Source organism: Natator depressus, chromosome 1 (assembly GCF_965152275.1).
Source record: "Natator depressus isolate rNatDep1 chromosome 1, rNatDep2.hap1, whole genome shotgun sequence".
Lineage (NCBI taxonomy): Eukaryota > Metazoa > Chordata > Testudines > Cheloniidae > Natator > Natator depressus.
In genome coordinates this window covers 319,327,955-319,344,397 of record NC_134234.1, presented here as the reverse complement: position 1 = coordinate 319,344,397, position 16,443 = coordinate 319,327,955, and the positions used below count along the sequence as shown (strand labels likewise).

Here is a 16,443-nt window from a genome sequence, read left to right as displayed (position 1 = left end):
AGAGGTTGAGCCGTGAGCACCCCCTGGCACATTGGAAAGTTGGCGCCTGTAGCTCCAGCCCTGGAGTCGGTGCCTATACAAGGAGCTGCATGTTAACTTCTGAAGAGCCGCATGTGGCTCTGGAGCCGCAGGTTGGCCACCCCTGTTCTAAGGGGACACCTCATCTAGCGGTGCCAGAAGAGCAGCTGAGCAGTGGAAAAGACTGCTTTGGTGTCTGTGTGAAAAGAATGTGGGAGCCAGGAACCGACTGTCAAGGTTCTTCTGTGGTGTCCATCATCAAAGTATCTGGGCACAGTTTTGGGTAGGGTTTGAAGGAAATCACCGCAGGGCTGGGGTGGGGGTAGCAGATGTATGTACAGAGAGTAGAATAAGTTAAAATTGCAAAACCACGGAATCCCAGACAAAACACTTTAAGCTGCAGTTTTGGTAACAAGTAAAATAATTAATGCCAGGGTAAAAACCCTTACAAAAACATTGCAGTTATCAAGAAAGCACTCTTGCAAAGTAAGGAAATTCAGAGTTAAGGCTGAACTTAAAAGAAACCCAAAGATTTGAAAGTATGAAAATGCACATTTAAGGTACTCAAGCAACCTTATTTCTGGCCCTGTAGTGATGCTGGCCTCCTGTTTTCCCTTCTTTGTTACTTTAGTTTTGGATCAAATTAGATAATCTCCTGAAATGAATTTCTAAGGCATTTAACTCTGTAGCCATAGATGAGAACATAACACATTTAGAAAAGCCACTTTATTTGACATTTTGTGGGTGGACTATAAAAATATGGGCACCGGAGAGAGTTGGTTTTATAATTTAGCGTTATACTATATGTCCAAGTTTCTTATGTGATGTTTTTTTAGTCACCCTAACCATTACTGTTTTCAATATCAATATTATAAGTTGCATGGACTGGGCTAGGAGGTATGCATATGTGGCTATACTTGAGCTCTCTGATCACATTGCGTAATTGGTGGTACAGGAATTTTAATGAAGAATGGGGAATGAAATGACTGCCATCAGTATGCTATTTGTCTAATCAGGAATTTGTAACGAGTCTTTCTGTGGACAGTGCATGACCGTAAATAAGTCCAAAATCAATATAAGAGCTGCATGATTAGGAGCGAGGCATTTCATTTTTGTAGTCCCAACAGAAATTACACTTTGGGTCAATACAATATTCTCATCACTGGGTCCCCCCCCTCACACCCCCAGTTCTTAACAGCGGAGCAGGAGGGCAGAGCTGAGGTTCTTTAGGTCCCTTAACTGTGTGTTCCATACTTTTGATTGCTTGGAAATTATTTTTTAAAGTTAAACGGTTACTTTTTACATTTCTTCACATTGTAAACTAGTAGTTATCCGGGTAGGGGGAGAGGGAGGATCGTGTCCAACTTCCTGTATTGGGTAGTATTTCTGCTGGTGTCTGCAGCCTCCTAATTCTCCATTTGTACGCACAATATCACATTGTAAATTACAAAGCCACCCTATGCTTTTGTGAAAGGAAGCACGTAATTTTGAAATGCAGCTCATAGATGTCATAGAGTACATGATTCCCTGTCTGAGTCCAGTGACTTTGGAATCAACATATCACTGTTGCTATGGGGAAAGAGGCTGCGGGAGATGGAGAGAGAGAGAAGAGTTTGCTGTCTAATTCCCTACATAGGGGGTATTAAGGTTCTAAAGCTATCGGTAGCAGTGGGTTTGGTGAAGATTTTGCTGTCATTTGTCTCCTGTGCAGGGAATTTAAGATTGTATCACTATGTGCTTCTTGATCTAAATTACTTAGAGCTCCATCTCGTAGATCCTCAAGACCAGAAGAGGCTCTTTAAAAAAAGCTTTTTCTGTATCTTGACTCAGGTCAAATCACTCTTCAATCAAATCCTGCTGTAATTAGTGCCTTATTATTGAGAAATGTATAGCTACTATTTAGGAACATTTTTTATCATGCATTTTCTAAATTTATTGAAGCAAAACAAAGTACATTGAGCCTGTTTTGATATAATTTTGCATATACATACATAATGAATTGTAAGGAAAAAACATAGCATTAGAACTACAAAGTTAAGTGCTTTCACCGGTTCATACCAAGAGCTTTGTGTCTATTGTATTCAGGAAGCAGGGAACCTGCCTGTTGCTAATATATTGTCTTTGTATTCCAATAGTTGTAACAAAAATAGTGTCTGTCTCCTACTTTTTAAAAGATAGTGAACCTTCATAGAATTTGGACTGTTTCCTTGACATGTCTGATTCTCACATCACAGTAATTGTAGGTACATTGTTATCCCTTTCCCTAAAACAAAAACAATATTTTATGTTGTCCAGGGGCTACCAGATTTTATTGGTTCACTTATCACCTTCTTAAAAAGTTGGTGAAGTGAATGGATGGAACATCAAACTCACGTAACCCAGTGATGCATGTACCACAGTTTTGGGAACCACTAATGTAGTCCATTACATTTCAAGTGTTTTGAAAATTGAGAGAGTTCAGTAACATTGACTCTAATATAAAAACAGCCACATTTAAAATAACATTCACTGTTTGAATGGAGAAGTTAAATAGTCCTAATTATCTTCTAAACTTGATTAATCAAACAGCTGTTTTAGAGCTGGATGCTAATAGTGGTTCTGCTGCTGAGCTGTTATGTGGTTATGGAAGTTATTTAGGCTGGGATTTTCAGAAGATCTTAAGGGAACTAGAAATACAAACTCCCTGTGGCACCTTTGAAAAACCTCTGTGCTTCAGTTTCTCCATTTATGAAATAGAAATAATATTGGTGTGCAATAAACAATGTTTGTAAAAAAAAAAAACTTTAAAAGTAAGGCTGGCATCAGAACACTTCTGTTGTGTTATGTGGAATGAAAGTGAGACCTTTCAGAAACATTAGTGGGGAAAAACAAGAGAGAACACCATCCACACCAGAATTGCCTGTAGTCTTGTGGTTAGATCACTCATCTGGTATGTGGAAGACTCGGGTTCAAGTCCCTGCTCCAAATTAGGCAGAGAGGAATTAAACCATATACCAGGTGAGTGACCTAACCACCGTACTATTAGCAATTCTGGGCTTTCTCATGTTTTTTTCATGGAGAATTTTTGAACAGTTTTTGTTTTTTTGTTCCTCATCACAAATTAAGATTTAAGTATCTCTCCATCTAATTTGAAGCAGGGACTGAACCTGGCTCTCCCGTACCCTCAGTGAGTCCCCTGACCACCAGTGTCTGTTGGTTGTTCTGAACTTAGGGCATGTGTGTGTGTCTTATGTTGATAAGAAATCCCATCCTTCTACTGAGAAATCTCCTCGATGACATTTTAGCCCAAACTGACGTGTTTCCAGAAAACATTTTGGTTTTGATAAAAGGGAATTTTTCAATGGAAAAGAAGTTTAATTGAAAGTGGGGTGTGGTGGGGGTTTTTTTTTTTTTGACCAGCTTTATTAAAAAAAAAAAAAATAGTATTACTGTCCTAATGCTTTACAGGGCAGATTTCTTAACATCAGCAGGAGGAGATGGAAGATGTGCTTTGTAGTATGGCATGTTGCTTTTTCTCCCCTAAACATTCTATTCCTAGAATTAAAACATTATTAAAATTAAAGCGTTATTTTGATATCTGAAAGGTCTGTTTGAAGCAGCCTGAGGGATTTTTGCAAAATGAATATTTTGCTGTTAGTTGCTGTTGAGAAATTGCTGCTTATTTACTGGACAAATAGTTTACCAAACTTTGGGCAGTTTGAACCATGGAAAAATTAATCTAGAAGCGGTACATACATATTCTTGGAAGTTAGGCTTCATTATTAACCTGAAGAAAGATGGGTTAGGAAGCCATTTGCTCAATTAAATTTTTCTTACATTTTTATCTATCTATCTATCTATCTATCTATCTAATCTACATTCAAACACACGATTTTTTAAAAAAAGTTTTAACATGTTCTTATTTTGGATCATATAATTTTTCTCTTGGAACTTAAGGTCACAAATGAACCAAAAGCAATTTTCACTAAGAACAGTATTTTTAAGTCAGTTTCCACAGACCTTACATATGGTCATTTGTAATTCTACTTAGTACTTATATTGGTTATTTCAGTTCAAATGAAAACAAAGTATCACCCATATCGTAAGGGGAATGTGTTTTGATAACTTTTTCATTGTAATGCAGTTGCAGTCTACTACAGACTGCTGTTTAAATTGCTGGTGGGAAAATATTTTTCAAGAAAAATGAAGATTTTTAGAATTGTGTATCTTGCTTACATGTAAAAGGAATGTGCTCAGTTTTAAAGCTGAAAAGGTAGAAACATGGAGTAATAAACTTAAGGCCAAAATGCCAGCAAACCAAGTGCAACCAGTCCCCACAGCAAATTATCCTATTGGGTGTCTAGGCCATGTGGCTGAGTATCTTATTTAAATTGGGCTTTAAATCAAGATACACTAACGGTATACCGCATTGACATAACACTGGTAAAAAAAAAAATCTTACAGAAGAAAAGTCATTTGGCAATGAAACTCTGATGCACTATTCGATACAGTATTGCGGCCCTTCCTGCAGTTGCTATTTAGGTCAGACTCTCTTTGACGTCAGTAGGAGTTTACCTAGTTTGCTTGAATTAATGGCCAGAAAAACATCAAGTGGAGCAAACTTTGTGGATACAAGTGTATTTCTCACCAATAGAAGGATATGTGCACCGATTAATCTTAATGGTGTAGACAGAGTCTGACAAGTGACTGAAGAATGGGGCACTTTTGTTATTTAAATACCCGATGTCCTTTACTAAATTTACTAAATATCCTTTAATAATTAAGACCATAAAAATGGCTGTACTGTGTCAGACCGATGGTCCATCGAGTCCTGTATTCTGTCTTCTAACAATGGCCAGTTCCACATGCTTCAGAGGGAATTAACAGAACAGGGCAATTATCAAGTGATCCATCCCTTGTCATCCCAATCCCATCTTTTGGTAGTCGGATGCTGGGGAGACCCAAACCATGGGGTTGCATCCTATTAACTATCTTGGTTAATAGCTCCCCTGCGGGAATTCTGCACCAATATTTTTTAAAATTCTGCACCAAAAAATTAAAAATTCTGCACACAATATTTTAAAATTCTGCAAAATTCTGCCTATGTTTTGGTCAAAGTAATGCAATATAATCCAGCTAATTTCAATTATTTTGGTAATGTATTTAAATTACAGTACAATGTATGGAGAATGGGAGTGAGGAGCATTGGAGGAAATCACCAAAACCCCTCTGTCTAATAGTAGTGTAGCTAGTATTGACCCTTTACTTATAGTTATTAGTCAACAAATATATGCAGCCATATGCTCTTCAGTTGCCTATGATGTAACACTGAGCAAGTGAGGGCTGGGGACTCAAACTCACAATTTATACTGGCTACTGACCATCTCCAAAAAGGTCAGCAGCAATCAGTTTATGGAGCACATTTTGATAGGAAATTTTTTCAGTCCAAAAATTTAGACGAGTTCTAATCACTGAAACACCATAAGCATTTATAAGGCTATACTGTGCTAACAATAAGGCTCCTTTACACCACTCTGGCAATGTAAAGGAGCCTTAAAGTTTTTATAGCTGTTTTATATTCTTGGGGGAATTCACTAAGAACAATGGGAACAATTCACAAAGCAGGCAGGCTGCTAAATGCTCATCTGCCTGAGGTAACAGAGCCTGCCCCACACCGACATCTTCAGAAATACCCCAAAGCCCTGACCCTCCACTCCAAGCGTGCTGCAATAGCAAGTGAAAGGGACAGAGTGTCTCTCTCTCTCTCTCTCTCGCACACATGACTACCCAGCCCCCTCTAAGCAGTGATTTACATCTCTACCGGCTGCTCTGGGTGCCCAAACCGACCTGTCTTCACTGACAGGGAGTGGGCGCATGACCGCTCTTGAGGCTTCCCTTTGCCTCCCCGTCAGAAGTCATTTTTCTGCGGGTAATCAAAGAAATCTGCAGGGGCCATGAATTCTGAACACACGCAGTAATGCAAAATTCCACCAGGAATAAATAGCCATTGATGAACCTGTCCTCCATGAATGTATCTAATTCTTTTTTTAACCCAGTTATACTTTTGTCCTTTACAACATCCCCTGGCAATGAATTCCACAGGTTGGCTGTTCATTGTGTGAAGTACTTCCTTATGTTTTTTTTTAAACTTGTTGCCTATTAATTTCATTGGAGAACCCCTAATTCTTGTGTTAAATGGAGGGGTAAATAACACTTACTTTCTTCACACCATTCATAATTTTAAAGACCTCTATCATATCCCCCCTTAGTTGTCCCCTTTCCAAGCTAAACAGCCCTAGTCTTTTAATCTCTCCTCACATGGAAGCTGCACCGTATCCTTAATCACTTTTGCTGCCCTTCTCTGTACCTTTTCCAATTCTAATCTATCTTTTCTGAGATGGGGCGACCAGAATTGCATGTAGTGTTTAAGGTGTGGGTGTACAATATAGTGGCATTTTGATATTGTGTCTTCTTATCTATCCCTTTCCTAATGGTTCCTAACATCGTTAGCTTTTTTTGACTGCTGCAGTACATTGAACAGATGTTTTCAGAGAACTATCCATGATGACTCCCAAGATCTCATTCTTGCATGGTAACAGCTAATTTAGACCCCATTATTTTTGTATGTATAGCTGTATTATATTTTCCAATGTGCATTACTTTGCACTTGTCAACTTGAATTACATTTTCCATTTTGCTGCCCAGTCACCCCAGGGTGAGATCCCTTTGCAGTCTGCTTTGGACTTAACTATCTTGAGTAATTCTGTATCCTCTGCAAATTTGGCACCTTACTATTCACCCTTTTTTACTGATCATTTATGAATACTTTGAACAGCATGGGTCCCAGTACATTTCCTTGAGACAACCCCGCTATTAACCCCAGTCCACTGTGAAAAATGACCATTTATTCCTGCCCCTTGTCTTATCTTTTAACCAGTTACAGATCTGTGAGAGGATCTTCCCTCTTAACTCATGACTGCTTAGTTTACTTAAGACCCTTTGGTGAGGGACCTCACCAAAGCTTTCTGAAAGTTCTAGTACACTAGATCAGCTGGATCACCCTTGTCCACATCCTTGTTGACTACGTCAAAGAATTGTTACAGATTGGTGAAGCGTGTTTTCGCTTTACAAAAACCATGTTGACTCTTCCCCAACATATGGTGTTCATCTATGTGTCTGATCATTCTGTTCTTTACTTTAGTTTCAACCAATTTACCTGGGACTGATGGTAGGCTTACCAGCCTGTAATTGCCAGGATTACCTTTGGAGCCTTCACATTACCTATCCTCCAGTCATCTGGTACAGAGGCTGATTTAAGCGATAGGCTCATACCACAGTTAGTAGATCTGCAATTTCATATCTAAATTCTTTCACAACTCTTAGGTGAATACTATCTGGTTCTGGAGACTTATTATTGTTTAATTTATCAATTTGTTCCAAAACCTCCACTATTGACACCTCAGTCTGGGATGTTTCCGTAGATTTGTCACCTAAAAACAATGGCTCAGGGGTGTGGGAATCTCCCTCATAGCCTATTCAGTGAATAGTGATGCAAAGAATTCCTGTAGCTTCTCTGCAACAGCCAGTGAGCTGTAGCTCACGAAAGCTTATGCTCAAATTGGTTAGTCTCTAAGGTGCCACAAGTACTCCTTCTCTTCCTTAAGTGCTTCTTTGGAACCTTGATCTTCCTGATTGTTTGCTAGGGTTCTTGCTTCTGATGTACTTAAAAACATTTTTCGTTGTTAGTTTTTGTGGTTTGCTAGTTGCTCTTCAAATTCTTTTTTGGCTGCTGAATTATATTTTTACATTTGACTTGCAAGAGTTTATGCTCCTTCCTATGTTCCTCAGTAGGGTTTGACTTCCAGTTTGTAAAGGATGTCTTTTTGTCTCTAACCGCCTTTTTTACTCTGTTTAGCCATGGTGGCAATTTTTTGGTGTCTTTGCTGTGTTTTTTTAAATTTGGGATATACATATAGTTTGAGCCTTTATTATGAAGTTTTTAAAACGTTTCCATGAGCTCGCAAGCACGTCAGTCTTGTGACTGTTCCATTAAATTTCCACTTTTCTAGCTTCCTCATTTTTGTGTAGTTCCCCTTTCTGAAGTTAAATGCTACAGTGGTTGGGTTTTTTGGTTTCCCCCTCCACAAGGATGTTGAATTTAATTGCATTTCGGTCTCTATTACTGAGCAAGTAAGATATAGTTAAGATTTTGTCACGGGCAATAAACACAAATTCATGGAAGCCATGGACCTGTCCCTGACTTTTACTAAAAATAAGTGTTAGAAAAATGGGGCTGACAGGGGGACGAGAGCCTGAGCCCTGCTGCAGGAGGGGAGGGGAGGGAAGGTCCAGTAACTGCTGCCCACAGGGGCTGGGAGCTGCGGGGGCACCGCATCAACCAACAGCTCCAGCCCCGCTGACCTGGGACTGAAGTTATGTGACCTTTGTGACATAATTATAGGATCTTGGGCCAGATCCTGTGCTCTATTTAAGATTAAATGAAGAGTTAACTGCTTATTTGAGGAAAAAATAAAAGCTACAAATGAACAGCAAATGTGAAGGGCTTTATTATGCTCTGAGGATGTATGTCTGATGAGCATGAAAGGCCTTCTTATCTGGACTGTATTTTTATATAATTATGCAACTAAATTAAACTTTTTGCATAGCTTACAATTCACAGCAAATAAATGAATTGGCATATTTGGAAAACCTCTGTCAGTATCTAAAGAATTAGCTTTTACAGTTTGGGGAGATTTTGTTTTTAATTTTAAGTCAAACAGACAGAAGAACAAAGTACAGTTGCATGTAACTCAGAACAGTGACCTTATTTAAGTGTAAATTACCGTTCCAATTTATTTCAAGTGTCAGTTATCTGCTTTCAGTTTTCTTCTGTAAATTTATTAAACCAAAGTAAAAGATAAAATAACCTATGATGTTTCATGTTCTGCCAGTAGTTCCCTTTTACATTTTTGGGCAGATTCTAAATGCTTGTCTTGTTATAAAAACATTTACCTTACTAGTATTTGTGCCAAAACTATATTAACTATGAGCCAAATGGCTATTTACCTTACAGAACATGCTCCATTTAAAGTTGTGCAATTCTTCGCTATAACGTTGTTTGGCTGCCTGCTTTGTCCACAGCTGGCAGCCTCCCATCAGCTCCCCTACGCCCCCCCACCACAGTGCCTCCCGCCTGCTGGCAGATCCCGCAGATCAGCACCTTCCCCCTCCTCCCCCCACCTCCTGCCCACGGCAATCAGCTGGCTTGTGGTGTTCAGGAGGGAGAGGGGAGGAGCAAGGACTCGGTGCGCAGGCACCCTCTCCCTCCCCTGCTTCCCAAAAGCCGCAAACCAGCTGATTGCCGCTGGCAGGAGGCAGGGGAGGGGGTGGGGAGGCTGCTTGCTGAGTCCTCGCTCCGCTCCCTACCCTCCTGCCCCCTGAACGTCTCAAGCCAGCTGATTGCCGCGGGCAGGAGGGAAGGGAGAGGAGCAAGGATGCGGCGCTCCTCCCCCTTCCCTCCCCTGCCTCCTGCCCGTGGCAATGAGCTGGCTTGTGGCGTTCAGGAGGGAGGGGGAGCCTGCATGCCATGTCCTCACTCCTCCCCCGTCCCTCCTGAATGCCGCAAGCCAGCTGATTGCCAGAGGCAGGGGAGGGAGGGGGGAGGAGTGAGGACATGGCGTGCAGAGTAAAGGGGGAGGAAGAAGAGGCAGGTTAAGGGTGGGGGCTTTGGGGAAGGGGGGGAGTGGGCGGGTCGAGAGTTGAGCCCCCCACCCCTGGTGCTTGCAGAGTAGGGGAAGCTGCCGCTGCTGCTGCGCAACATGCTTCTCCTAGCCTACAGCACCTTCAGCCTCTCTGCCTGCCTCGTTGTCTCCTGTGCCAGTGGGCTGTGCCTGTGTGGGGTAAGGTGGGGGGCACCCCCCAACTATAGTACTGTACTGTCTGGCAAAAAAAAATTTCCCTGGAACCTAACCCCCCCCCCATTTACATTCATTCTTATGGGGAAATTGGATTCGCTTAACATTGTTTCACTTAGTCGCATTTTTCAGGAACTTAACTACAACGTTAAGTGAGGAGTTACTGTACTCTTGGCTCTTCAGGTATTTTTCCTCTTGGCTTCCTCTCCATACTCCATTGTGACTACAAACATAGCACTCAGGCATATTAATTATATTGATAAAGCACTTTATCACAGACAAAACAGGAAATATGTACCTATTGTCTATAATCTAGAGGACTAAACCTCGTAGACCAGGTTGAAAGTCAGCTGTACTGTCACGCTCCCTGTAATTTAAAGGAATAAACCAGTTATGTACTATATGTGATTGTAATATATTTAATCCACTCTTTTAAAACATCAACTTACTATTAGAGATGGACAAATGGTAGAAGAACTATATGTTGAGTATATCATTTGATGAAGTTTACTGGTGTTCACTGAATAAATGTATTAATGAATAGTGTGTGTTAGCCACATGGCTAATTGACGCATTACTTAGTTAGTACTGGTGACATTTGTCAGCTATGTTGGTCAAATGCTGCTCAATGAGCTTTGCCTTCTGCAGCTTTCTCCTCTTGATTTACTTTCTCTTTGTAGTGTCTGCTTTTCTTTTTATAATAGGTGACGGGATATTGTTTCCTGAGTTGTCTTTACTTATCCTTTCAATATCTCTTTCCTGCAGTGCTAGTCTACTCACAGATAAGGTTTGGAATTTTTTACCTGACAGTTCATAGAATCATAGAAGATTAGGGATGGAAGGGACCTCAGGAGGTTCATCTAATCCAGCCCCCTGCTCAAAACTGGACCAACCCCAATTAAATCATCTCAGCCAGGGCTTTGTCGGGCTGGGCCTTAAAAACCTCTAAGGATGGAGATTCTACCATTTTCGTAGGTTAACCCATTTCAGTGCTTCACCACCCTCCTAGTGAAATAGTATTTCCTAATATCCAAACTTGACCTCCCCCACTGCAACTTGAGACCATTGCTCCTTGTTCTGTCATCTGCCACCGCTGAGAATAGCCTAGCTCCATCCTCTTTGGAACCCCCCTTCAGGTAGTTGAAGGCTGCTATCAAATCCCCCCACACTCTTCTTTTCGGCAGACGAAATAAGACCAGTTCCCTCAGCCTTCCCTCATAAGTCATGTGCCCCAGCCCCCCAATCATTTTCGTTGCCCTCTGCTGGAGTCTCTTCAATTTGTCCACATCCTTTCTGTAGTGAGGGGCCCCAAAACTGGATGCAGTACTCTAGTGCTGAATAGAGGGGAATAATCACTTCCCTCCATCTGCTGGCAATGCTCCTACTAATGCAGCCCAATATGCCATTAGCCTTCTTGGCAACAAGGGCACACTGTTGACTCATGTCCAGCTTCTCGTCCACTGTAATCCCCAGGTCCTTTTTTGCAGAACTGCTGCTTACCCAGTTGATCCCCAGTCTGTAGCTGTGCATGGGATTCTTCTGTCCTAAGTGCAGGACTCTGCACTTGTCCTTGTTGAACCTCATCAGATTCCTTTTAGCCCAATCCTTAAATTTGTCTAGGTCACTCTGGACCCTGTCCCTACCTTCCAGCGTATCTACCTCTCCCCGCAGCTTAGTGTCATCCGCAAACTTGCTGAGGGTGCAATCCATCCCATCATCCAGATCATTAATGAAGATATTGAACAAAACCGGCCCCAGGACAGACCCCTGGGGCACTCCACTTCATACCGGCTGCCAACTAGACATTGAGCCATTGATCACTACCCGTTGAGCCCGATGATCTAGTCCGCTTTCTATCCACCTTATAATCCATTAATCCAATCCATAGTTTTTTAACTTACTGGCAAGAATACTGTGGGAGACCGTATCAAAAGCTTTGCTAAAGTCAAGATACAAGTTAGTAGCCAGAGGATTAAATTGGCTACCCACAGGTTGATATGAAAGACTGGGGTGGATGCGCACTGTTCAGAATAGCCACCCTGTCCCTCTTCACCTTAGCTACTAGGTACTCCTTCATCCCCGCCCCCCTTCCATTCTCTGTCTCTTTGCCCTTCTGTTACCATCTTCATTAAACCCATTAATACAATTTTTCAATCACCTTTATATTGCTTCCATTTCAATTCTAGCCATGTTTTGGCTTATCACTAAATTAGTTTGGGTAGCAAGCCTGAAATTAAATTCCTCTAATGTTTAAATGATCCGTCCCCTGCACTCGTTGGTCATTTCTCTTTATACTGTACTTCGTAAAATGTCCAGGAATGAATCATAGAATCATAGAATCATAGAATATCAGGGTTGGAAGGGACCCCAGAAGGTCATCTAGTCCAACCCCCTGCTCGAAGCAGGACCAATTCCCAGTTAAATCATCCCAGCCAGGGCTTTGTCAAGCCTGACCTTAAAAACCTCTAAGGAAGGAGATTCTACCACCTCCCTAGGTAACGCATTCCAGTGTTTCACCACCCTCTTAGTGAAAAAGTTTTTCCTAATATCCAATCTAAACCTCCCCCATTGCAACTTGAGACCATTACTCCTCGTTCTGTCATCTGCTACCATTGAGAACAGTCTAGAGCCATCCTCTTTGGAACCCCCTTTCAGGTAGTTGAAAGCAGCTATCAAATCCCCCCTCATTCTTCTCTTCTGCAGACTAAACAATCCCAGCTCCCTCAGCCTCTCCTCATAAGTCATGTGCTCTAGACCCCTAATCATTTTTGTTGCCCTTCGCTGGACTCTCTCCAATTTATCCACATCCTTTTTGTAGTGTGGGGCCCAAAACTGGACACAGTACTCCAGATGAGGCCTCACCAGTGTCGAATAGAGGGGAACGATCACGTCCCTCGATCTGCTCGCTATGCCCCTACTTATACATCCCAAAATGCCATTGGCCTTCTTGGCAACAAGGGCACACTGTTGACTCATATCCAGCTTCTCGTCCACTGTCACCCCTAGGTCCTTTTCCGCAGAACTGCTGCCTAGCCATTCGGTCCCTAGTCTGTAGCGGTGCATTGGATTCTTCCATCCTAAGTGCAGGACCCTGCACTTATCCTTATTGAACCTCATCAGATTTCTTTTGGCCCAATCCTCCAATTTGTCTAGGTCCTTCTGTATCCTATCCCTCCCCTCCAGCGTATCTACCACTCCTCCCAGTTTAGTATCATCTGCAAATTTGCTGAGAGTGCAATCCACACCATCCTCCAGATCATTTATGAAGATATTGAACAAAACCGGCCCCATGAGAATGAGATTTTGTTGCTCCTGCCCTCTGTCTGGAAGCATGCACCTTGAGACAGAAAAACATTCGTTTTTCAGGTCCAGTTAAAATAACCACTGTTAGTTCATGGAATCATTTCAGGGTGTGAGGATGTTTGTACACTAAATTTTGCTGTATAAACAATCTCTAGGGGTATGTTTGCAGCTAGTACAGTCAAGTTAACTAATGAAGTGAACAAGATATTAGGTGCATTTAGAGTGGTTCCTGGACCATTTGAAATAAAATATCCAGATATCTTCAGGTTTCTTCCAATGCATGGTGAATGTGGTGTTTTCACGTACAGTAAAAAGATGAATTTAAAAAACAAATTACTTAAATTATGCTGTTACCTACCTGGATATTCTTTTTTTTAGTATCCATAATTTCTAAACAAATCAAACTTTGGCTAGAAAAGCTGAAGGACATTTTATTCTTTAAGATTTTTTGAGATAGGTCATGAAACTGGAGGACTTCTGCCTTTGCCTGACCTGCTGTGACATTTTAAGTGAAAGACCTTTTTGTGGGCTAAATAACTGTTACTTTGTTCTTTTTCATTACCATGCTGAAAAGCCAGAAGACTATATAAACTTCATACACATGGGGATGCTTTGGAGTATATTCTGAACAAAAATATGTGCAGAAATACTTCGTTATGAGCACATATAATTATGAAAATTAGTTATGCATAAGTGGAAATCTGCTGTAGGTTTGGATATTATGGAATATTCTGGATTCAGTGTGAAAAAACTCACTTTATAGCTGAGGCAAATATCTGTTTCTAGACGTGTATATGATTGAATCATTTATAGTCTATAATTCTTCAGTGCAGTGTGCTAGAAATATGTAATAGTTTTCAAAACAGTAAAATTGAAATACCAACATATTTGTGTTTGCAAATACATTATTTATTACTGCTCATATCTGTCATTTTATTTTTGAAGAAATAAAACAGAAGAAATAAGCAAGCACATAGATCAGAACGCTAGAACTCCAAACTGTCAGTTTACTTTTGTCTTCTGTTCTAAATGCCCTGCGTAGCTAGGGCAAGATATGACATAAGGTTGTTAATCATTACTGGGTTCCAGCATTGGCAGCCTAGCTAGTTCTCCCAACCATGATAACCCTGGAGATGATCACAGAATGTTAGATCAGCCAGCGTATTGTAAATGGAAGAGTAAATTCCAACTCTACATATGGATGATGATGATGTTCTGAGATGGACTTTTAAAGACCACAGAGCTGGATCAATCCAAACTTAAGAGGCAAACTGCCTTCCAAAAGTCAGAAATGAACTCCTTTTTATGTGGGTGGGTCCCTTGTCAATTAAAATGAAGTTTTTCTATGTTGCATTTGTGCATATAATCAAAAATTGTAAATATGTCTACTCCACAGATCCTTACTCCTGTGTATATTTAGACTCATACCAGCTTTACTGACACAACATAAATGTTACTTTTTACTCCTGAAAAACCAGTATGGCTACGGGAGAGTGAGGAAGGTTCTATTTTGACTCAAGTATCAGAAATTGAATTTTCCCCCTCTCCCTATAACCAATTTTCTCTTCTGAAATTTGCACTTTTCATTTCCTCCCCTCTCTCCTCTCACTGAAGAGACAAACCCAAGTTCACAACAACAACAAAATCAATATTGTAAATACCCCAAGTCCTTACCTGGGCTATTTATCAACCCAAGACTCTTGGCTACTGCGATTGCTGACAAGTGGGGCTTTTACCTCCAGACTCATTCTTGTGAGCCATCAGGATTGAAATCGATGAGCATGCTATCTTCCAAGCATTTCAGAGACCAGTATCCTCTTAAATCACCTTCTGGTCCACAAGAATGGAAGCATTCGGGGTGAGAAATAGAAGAAATTATGGGCCAGATTACCCTGTAGCTGATTTTATACCAGTTCAATTCCATTGATTTCGGTGGAGTTAGTCCTGATTTACACTAGTGTTAAGTAAATATTGTATTATCATGTGTGTTCGTAATCCCAGCATAGAATCATAGGACTGGAAGGGACCTTGACAAATCATTTAGTCCAGTCCCCTGCACTCATGGCAGGACTAAGTATTATCTAGGCCACCCCTGACAGGTGTTTGTCTAACCTGTTCTTAAAAATCCCCAGTGATGGAGATTCCACAACCTCCCTAGGTGATTTATTCCAGTTCTTAACTACCCTGACAGTTAGGAAGTTTTTCCTAATGTCCGACCTAAACGTCCCTTGTGGCAATTTAAGCCCATTGCTTCTTGTCCTATCCTCTGAGGTTAAAGAGAATAATTTTTCTCCTTCTTCTTTGTAGCAACCTTTTATATACTTGAAAACTGTTATCATCCCATCTCAATCTTTTCTTTTCCAGCCTAAACAAACCCAATTTTTTCAGTCTTCCATCGCAGGTCATGTTTTCTAGACCTTTAATCATTTTTGTTGCTCTTCTCTGGACTTTCTCCAATTTGTCCACATCTTTCCTGAAATGTGGTGCCCAGAACTGGATGCAATACTGCAACTGAGGCCTGGGTAAGAGTGGAAGAATTATTTCTCATGTCTCACTTACAACACTCCTGCTAACACATTCCAGAATAATGTTTGCTTTTTTTGCAATAGTGTTGCACTGTTGACTCATATTTATCTTGTGATTCACTATACCCCCCCAGACACCTTTCTGCATTGCTCCTTCCTAGGCAGTCATTTCGCATTTTGTATGTGTGCAACTGATTGTTCCTTCCTAAATGGACTACTTTGCATTTGTTCTTATTGAATTTCAGCCTGTTTACTTCAGGAGATTTCGCCTGTTTGTACAGATCATTTTGAATTTTAATCCTATCCTCCAAAGCACTTGCAACCCTTCCCAGCTTGGTGTCATCCACAAACTTTATACGTGTACTCTCTGTGCCATTATCTAAATCACTGGTATTGAAGATATTGAACAGAACTGAACCCAGAACTGATCCCTGTGGAACCCCATTCGATATGCCCTTCCAGCTTGATTGTGAACCACTGATAACTACTTTCTAGGAATGGTTTTAAAATAAGTTATGCATCCACTTTATAGTAGTTCCATCTAGGTTGTATTTCCCTAGTTGTTTATGAGATGCTCATTAGACAGTATCAAAAGCCTTACTAAAGTCAAGATATATCACATGTATTACTTCTCCCCATCCACAAAGCTTGTTACTGTGTCAAAGAAAGCTATTAGGTTGGTTTGACATGATTTATTCTTGACA

At 40.8% G+C, this 16,443-nt stretch overlaps 1 protein-coding gene across 3 annotated transcripts in view; it reads left to right on the top strand.

Moving 5' to 3' along the window:
- Window positions 1-16,443, top strand: part of SLC2A13 (solute carrier family 2 member 13) — a 390,525-nt gene that overhangs the window by 155,147 nt on the left and 218,935 nt on the right. The window lies entirely within an intron of this gene.